This window comes from Lactuca sativa, chromosome 3, assembly GCF_002870075.4.
Source record: "Lactuca sativa cultivar Salinas chromosome 3, Lsat_Salinas_v11, whole genome shotgun sequence".
NCBI classification, from domain to species: Eukaryota; Viridiplantae; Streptophyta; class Magnoliopsida; order Asterales; family Asteraceae; genus Lactuca; species Lactuca sativa.
In genome coordinates this window covers 58,794,650-58,803,524 of record NC_056625.2, presented here as the reverse complement: position 1 = coordinate 58,803,524, position 8,875 = coordinate 58,794,650, and the positions used below count along the sequence as shown (strand labels likewise).

Below are 8,875 nucleotides of genomic sequence, written 5' to 3'. Positions count from 1 at the left end.
CATTCTCCATTCTCGGATTATTCTCGGTTTTACTTGGAAGTTCACCCGGTCTTTTCTCGTTCACTTGATGTGCTAGTTGCCTAAGCTGTTTCTCAATGTTGAGTATAGATGCTTGCTGATTCCTAAGTATAGTCTTGGTCTCTTGTATTGCAGCATCATGATCATTGTGCCTCTTCTCGGACGTGACTATAAATCTCGTGAACATTTCTTCTAAATCGGCTCTTTTCTCCACAACCGGTTCTTCCTTTTGATAGAAACCCCTCTCTTTTTGCTTGTATTTCTCTTCCTTTGCCTTCTTGTATTCTTCATACGGGAGCCATTCCTTCTTGGGTTTCCGCCAATTCTCATCGTATCTGGCGCCACTTGAATAGAAAACTTGCGCCTTTTTGTTTCCATTCTCATCCAAGTCACACTCTTTAGTTAAGTGAGGTCCCCTATAATTTTCACATCCCACCCGGATAACATTGATTGTTTGATCCATTTTCATAATTCTTCTATCTAAACTGTCTAGTTTAGCCATCATTGCCGCCATGCCATCGTTGACCGTGTTCACTACCCCCTACTTACTTCATTTCGCGGGTTGTGGTATTCTCTAGAGTGCTTAGAGAACTCTTCAATTAATTCTTTGATCACCGGGGGTGCCTTCTTTGTGAGCAGGCCTTGCGAGTCAAGTAACTGCCTTGTGGTGACATTGACTCCGTTATAGAAGATGGAGACTTCTTGTTGGCTATTAAGGTTATGGTGTAGGCAATTCCTTAGCAGGCTCTTGTATCTCTCCCAAGCTTCATATAGTGACTCCCCAGCTTGTTGTTCAAAGTTAGCAATGGCCTTCTTCAACTTGGCTAGTTTAGACGGTGGGAAAAAGTGGTCAATAAATTCTTCTTTCATCTTAGCCCATGTGGTGACCGACCCGAGAGGAAGTGACTTGAGCCAATCCTTTACAGCACCCTTGAATGTGACTGGAAGCATACGATGTAGTTGGGTCTCGCATGACACATTTAGAACATTGAAGTAATCAGCTACATCATTGACTTCATCCAAGTGCTTGTAGGCATCTTCGTGGTCTTTTCCAGAAAAGGGAATCTCCTTGAGTTGAGCGAGTATGTCGCCCTTTAGCTCGAAAGTAGCAGTAACGGGAATTGCGGGTTGCACAAGTCCCGGGCCGGTATCGTCATGCATCCTCTTCTTCCATTCCCCCATGGGGACTTCATCGATGTTAGCCATGATAATGGCTAATTCGTCGTCAAAATCGGATTTGTGCCCGAAAGTGGGATCTTCTTCTCCTTCGGTTTCGTACTCGGTGTCCTCTTTAATCGGGTCTTCTATTGCTATAGAGGCACTGGAAGCTCCTGATTTGCTGCTCTTCTTCTTGCTGAAAACGGACTTTAGATTCTTAAGTGGCAAGTTCTTTGAAGAAACGGATGTTCCCTTGCTCTTCCTTTGGGCGGATTCCGGGTCTTCTAGTGGAGGGACTAAAGGTGTCTTAGATCCTTGGGTCATGAAACGACTGCAAATAAAACAAGGAAAACACGTAATAAGAACAAAAATAAAATAAAAACTGAAACTGTGAATCAACGATGGACTCGCCGAGTTGCTTCGAGTGTACTCGGCGAGTTCAAGGCAAAAATAGAGAATTTTGACAGATTTAAAATAAAAACCAATAAATATTAAAACCTAACTTACTTACTAAATTACCTAAGAATTAACTTTGTGTAAGATAAATCTCACACAAAGGATCGATAAAAATAGAAATTAATGCTAATTTAGAACCGTTCCCCGGCAACGGCGCCAAAAACTTGATGTGTGTGAACTCAACTAGTTTTAAACCTACTTTTAATTATAAAATAAACACACAAAGGCAGTGGACCTATCAATTGTGTTAAAGCTAAATAAGTAGGGTATCGAACACAGGGAACGGTAAATTAAAACTAAAACTAATTTTATCTAAAATTAAATAATAAAAGGGGTTTTCTCTAGTTTTACAAGACTAGAAACTGACTAACTATTACTTAAACTAAAGACTAGAAAAGCAAAGATTCAACTAAATTCAATGAAGAAGGGAACTTCTGTTTAGTTCAACTCAATTGATCCTATGGTTGATATTATGGTAATAGTGCAATGGAGTATTTCTTCTATTGGCTACCGATTCAAGTGATTAGATTAACATTCGCTGCACTAATCCTTAGAGAACAAACTAACTCAAACAGTGGCCAACTGTCTAATTTAATTTAATTCACTAGGTTATTTATTCGGGTTAATTTAGACTTGTAATAGCTAACTAATTTGGTCCTTTAGTTAACCTCTTGTTGATGGTCATCACACAAGCTCACACATGAATTTACCTATTTTTCTATTAACTCTAGTTTCACAGTCGCTAATCCTAGTCATATAACAAAGTGGTCACATAAATTATATGAGGTAGCAATTAAGAGATGTTCATGCAGCTTAATTATCTTCCTAATAACAGAGAAATAGTTTTCATTCACACATAAGGTTCTTTAACAAGCTAGAATCAACAAAATCACCAATATTAAATTAATCCTACCAATAATCAACCATAGTCTCAATTTTGTCTCCCCAAACAGAAGTTTAAAAGTTTTAGCTCATGATTGAGGTAATTAACAGCACAAAAACAAAATCTAGAAGTCTAAACATGATGAAGAAAAATAGATTAAAGTAAGAATGATGTAATTTTGCCTCAAATCTCCTTCGGAATTGGTATTGTGGTTGTATCTTCGTTCTCCAGACCTCTCCTGACTCTGATTCGCAGCTTGCTTCTCCCCAAGGGTTCCAGAATACCTAACTTTGGGTTAATGATATTATTGTTCAGCACAGGTGGTTACAAACTGTTAGGAGAGCAGCTTTCAGATTCAACAGACATAGGTGAGTTTTCTCACCATACCAATGGGTCTAAGGCACCAAGGCCAGCCCATTTTATGATATGTGGATTGTTGATTGATTGTGCATTATGTTAGTATGACATTTGCATTGAAGACCCCGGGGGGGGGGGGGGGGGTTCCCGTGGCAGTAGATTGAGACCATGTGGGGGTTCCCATAGCATTTGGTGTAAAACCTTGGAAGGTTTCCATGGCATCCTAGTATATTTGCATGTTTAGCTTGTATGATATGTTTTTGGTAGTGAAGACCATGTGGGGGTTCCTATGGCAGATAGTGAAGATTGTGGGGGTTCCCATGGCAGGAAGACCATGTGGAAATGTTTTAAAACCCGGGTCGACCCGGCCGGTTCAACCGGTTGGACTGTGACCCGGGATAAAAGGCGAGTCAAATTAGAGCGGGTTTTTGTAAAAATATCGACCGGATCAAACCGGCCGGGTTTACACTAAACCGCGGTTGAACCGGGTATTTCAAACCGCTAAAAACCCGGATTGGCTCGTTTTCTAGGGCTTGGATAATTAAGTGACCGACTCTCTCCAAGAAAAATAAACTCGTTGGGAAAGAAAAGCGGCTGGAAGAAATAGCGACCAAGGAACGACATTAGTGATTTGCGATTGAACTATAGTCGATGCCACTAAACTATAGTCGTTGAAGGAAATTGAAGGAGCGACTGCCACTCTGCCAGTGATTTCGTTCTTCTCTAGTTCTCCAGGTGAGTTTTCTATTTTCATGTTTCCTTGTTTTCCTGCAAAACATTTTGTGGTCGATTTAGTTAATGATTTGCAAAACAGTTTGTGGTCGTTCTTCTTCAATTCTCCAGCGATTTCTAGTTAATGATTTGCGATTTCTGAAGTATATCTTTGTTTGGAATTACAAGTTTTTGGTCGATTTAGGTTTTGTTGCTTCACTTTCTGAGCATCTTGTTCAATTTATCAGTGAAGTTAATAGTGGAATACTTTCATCATGAATATCAACCAATATTTGTCAATTTCATTGGGTGTTTTATGTTTAAATTTGTCAATTTCATTGAGAAAAAGTTTAAATCTAAAAACAAATCTATATGTGAAGTCAATTTCATTGGGTGTTTCTGTTTTCCTCTATAAATATTACTGGTTAGTTTAGAAGAATTATGTATGTTTTATATTTGGTTTGTTTAGAGTTCATTTATTGTTAATTGATCATTGTTTCAAGGTTTTAATTGTGTAGATTATGTAATTAGGAAACAATTGACATACGTTTATTGATTATAACATTACTTTTCAATGCAGTTAAATATGGAATCAAGGGAAGAAGAACCATTGCAAGCACAATCTCAAGCTCAATCCCATTCTTCGGTTCAATCAAATGTGCAAACAAAGACGGATATAGCATGGGAACATGTTACTCAAGTCGTTGATGAGAAGGGGAAAAAGGCATGGATATGTAATTTTTGTCAAAAATTTATAGGTAGTGGTGGAATAAACAGGGTTAAGAAACATCTTGCTAGTATTAAAGGTGAGGTAGTATCATGCCCAAAAGTTAGTACTGTAGTGCGGTTTACTATGCAAGGGAAATTGACAGAGACTGCCCAAAAAGAAAAAAGAAAAACATACCACTTGTTTTACTATCTTGGATGATGATGAAGAGATGGAGGAAGCAGAAATGTCAACTGTGAAAAAGGGAAAAAGGAAATCTATTTCAAACTTGCATCCATTTTTTACGAAAGGTATAAATGATCCCTCCCAACCCACTATCAAATCTGCAATGCAAAGTAAGGCAAAAATACATGATGTGGATTTAGCTATTGCTATGTGGTTTTATGATGCATGTATACCTATGAATGCTTGCAACTCTCCTTTTTTTTTTTCAACTTATGGTAGATAAAATAGCAAGTATTGGTTATGGGTACAAAGCACCCAATTATCATGCTCTGAGGGTTAATTTATTGACAGATGTAAAAAAGTCAGTTTCATTGATAATTGATTCGTTAAGACGTCAATGGGTTGATACTAGATGCACAATTATGAGTGATGGTTGGAGGGATGTTTCACAATGACATTTGATTAATTTCTTGGTTTATTGTCCGAAAGGGATATCATTTCTTAAATCTGTTGATGCATCTGATATAGAGAGCAATGCTACAAATTTGTGTAATTTGTTTGCTGAGATTGTTGAAATGGTAGGAGAAAAAAATGCGGTGCAAATGGTAACTGATAATGTTGCTAATTACAAGCTTGCTGGTACTAAGTTATGTGAAAGATATCCTTCTATTACTTGGTCTCCATGTGCAGCACATTGTCTTAATCTTGTATTAAAGGATCTTTCAGAATTGGATAATGTGAAAAGTTTGGTCAATCTTTCATCAAGGGTTACTGTTTTTGTTTATAATCATAAGTGGCCCTTGAATTGGTTAAGAATAAGACCCGGTTGGAAAGAAATTATCCGTCCAGGTGCTACTCGATTTGGTACTTTGTTCATTGTATTGCAAAGTTTGTATGACCATAAAGAAGACTTACAAGCAATGGTCATATCTAATGAGTTTAAGAAGATGTTGAAAGTGGGAAATGCGGTTGAATGTAAACAAATTGTCTTGAATGAAATATTTTGGAAGAATTGTTTGATTACAGTGAAAGTAATGACTCCTTTGTTAAAGATTTTGCGGTTGTGTGATTCGGATGAAAAACCTGCAATTGGTTATGTTTACGAGGGAATGCGTCGGGCAAGAAGAGGGATTAAGGAACTGTTTAAGAAGAAGAAGGAATTATATAGGCCTTACACTAACATAATTAATAGTCGTTGGGATAGGATGTTAAGAAAAAGTATTTATTGTGCGGCTTATTGGTTGAATCCCGTTTTTCAATATGATCATGAAAATCTTTGTAAGAAGAATGAGGTATTTTAAGGCGTTCTTGAAATGGTTGAGAAGACTTTTAAAGGTGATGATGTTTTAAATATTACATTGAATTTAGGCAGGTTTCGTGATGCTGAAGGTACCTTTGGTAGATCTAGTGTCGTTACTTCTCGTAATCTTACTCGTCCAGATATGATTTAAATTTAATTTGTTATTATTATATATAAAATATTGTATTTTCTAATATATTTTTTTGCTAACTATATCTTTTGTAGATGAGTGGTGGAAGTTATTTGGCGGAGATATTCCGGTTTTGCAAAAGTTTGCTATTAGAATATTAAGTCAAACGACATCTTCTTCCGGTTGCGAACGTAATTGGAGTGTATTTGAAAGGATTCACACAAAATGGAGGAATAGATTGGAACGTCAAAGGCTAAATGATCTTGTATTTGTTCATTACAACTTGCGTTTACAAAATAGGTATGGTATCTTGCTAAGATATACTATGCTATAAAATTACCAAGTTATATTTGAGATTTTTTGTGATTGTTTTTGTAGATTGAAGGTTGATATGAGGTCTTACGATCCGGTTGACTATGAAAATGTTGATAAGACAGGATTTTGAGTGGTTGAAGAAGAGCGGGAAGGAGAACTTAATTATGATGATTTGGAAAATATGCTTTATGAGCAAGAGGTTGACCCGACGGTTCAACCGGTTGATCCGTGAACCGGTCATCACACCGGGTCAACTAAAAACCCGGAGTTTAAAACATTGCCATGTGGGGGTTCCCATGGCAGGTAGTTAAGACCATGTGGGGGTTCCAGTGGCACTAGGTATAAGACCTTGGAGGGTTTCCATGAAATCCTTATATGTTGTATGCATGGCTTATGTGGTTTATGAAGCTTTTATAGCTAATATAGATTATGTGATTATGTGGGTTGTGTGGGGTATGCTCTGGGGAGCTCACTATGCATTATCTTACAGTTTGTTGATTTGTTTCAGGTACTTCTGAGCCTAAAGGCAAGGGAAAGCCTGGATGGCATGACATGCACTCTCCGACATTTGATTTGATGGGACACTCAAATATTTGAAATAAAATGTTGATGTTATGGATTTTGAAAACAATTTTCATTGATATTTCATATTTTATGGGAATGTTTTGATTAATTAAAAATGAAAATTTTATTTGGAAATTTGGTTCCTTACAAAACCACTTCTCAAATTCTCTCTAGATTACCACCTAGCCTTAACCCCTTTTACTCCCAAGTTCGGGTTACTTTAGCAGAGCTTTGTGGTGTCAAATCCGGAGAATAGAAGCTCTCAGATTTCTACCCGCATAATTATTAATTTTCGTTAGATTACTCTGTAAGTCAAGCTGCACTTATTTATATTAAATGTAACTTTTAATTATAGTCATAGTTGTTATTATGAACCTATAATTAAAATTTATCAGTGATTCCATGTCATTATACTGATTGCTATACTTACGGGAGTGATGTCTATGTTGGATTTAGTGAAGTGTTTAAAGTAGGATTTCCAAACAGTATACTCTGTATACCAAATGAACTTGTGACAACCCGAAATTTTCATTTGGTCAAACCCTAGAAGTCAATCACTTCTTATTATAAGTTAATGTCATTATTGCTTATTTTAACAAATTTAGAGTTCGTTTGATTATTTTAATATTATTCTTTAAACGAACGGGTGTAAGAAAGTGTCGTCTCGGGTTTTGAAATTTAAAAACCGCAAACACCTCGCGTCTTAGAAGTTCCCGGCCAAACTATTTCGTTTGGGTCGAAAAATCATCCCAAAATCCGTAAACTCATGCTTATCCATGAGTTTACGGATTAAGTCTAGTTATAATGTGTTTACTCCCCAAAAGAGTAAACTTCAAAAGAGTAAACTCAAGAAAACCTCTCAAGTACCAAACTAGAAACAATTCAAGATCTTCCAAGTTGTAAGTGTTCTATCCATTTCAAGTTGATTAAACACTTAATCTAGTGTTTGTGCATCTATTCATCCATTCATTTTTGTGTTTTGATTAGATTTTCAAAAACACCAAGAACACACATTAAGTGTTCTTGGACTTTTAGCTAAATCCAAGCTTCCTTATAGTAAGTACTTCCATCCTTGAGTCTTCATAAGCTTGTATTACATATTAACATCAAAGAAAAGTCCCAAGAACACCAAGATCAAGGTGTTCACGGTTTTGGGAGGCTCCCAAAACTGTAAACACCATTTATGGTGTAAAGTGATGCCTTAAGGTGCCTAGATGCTTCACCATGCCTTAGGGACTTGTCTAGCTTCATCCTTGATGAGTTTATCACACAAAAAGCACCAAATACTTCCATTTTTATGTGTTTACGGTTTGGGGATCTCCCAAAACCGTAAACACCCCAAAAAGTGCATAAATGTCCCATAAAAGTCCAATGGTTATTCCTTATGCCTAAATCTAACCTAGACTATTGCCATCATTGAGCTAAGGACTTGAAAACCCCCAAATACCAAACTTATGAGTTTAAGGTAGTAAACTCATGATTTTAAGGTAGTAAACCCAAAGAGAAATGACCATGAGGCCGTAAACTCCTCAAAGGAGTGCAATGATGCCCTAATTTCTTCCAAAGGCCAAACCACCAAGTAGAAATGCTTCAAAGGACTTGCAAAACCTCAAACCAACTTATGGTAAAAATGAGAGGAGTTTACGACCGTAAACTCTTGAGTTTACGACTGTAAACTCATTAGGTCAAAGTCATGAAATCCGTAAACTCCAAGGGAGTTTACCCTTGAACCCCAAACACTATAGCAAGGTCCTTTAGCACTTAGATGCAATCCTTATGACTTGTAGCACCTAAATAAGGTGTTTTACATGACTTAGGATGTCTTAACTTGATCAATTAGTGGTTTAAAGTCTAATTGGATACATATATGTGTGATTATATGTTAACTAGGATCATTGAGTGTGAACAAGTCTTCACTTATAACCTAGCTATCCTACATCATTAAGTACATCCAAACCACCATCTTCAGGTGAGTTCATACCCCTTAATCAATGTTTTAAATGATTTTAAATGCTTTAATGGGTGGGGGGGGATACAGGTAGAAAAAACATGTTATTAAATCAATCATATGTATTTATAACTGTGTTTTCA

At 36.8% G+C, this 8,875-nt stretch overlaps 1 non-coding gene across 1 annotated transcript; it reads left to right on the top strand.

Moving 5' to 3' along the window:
• Positions 1-733: 733 nt before the first annotated feature.
• Positions 734-840, top strand: LOC111890111 (small nucleolar RNA R71). The gene has a single exon (XR_002849738.1). It is a non-coding gene; the product is annotated as a small nucleolar RNA R71 (small nucleolar RNA).
• Positions 841-8,875: the final 8,035 nt, after the last annotated feature.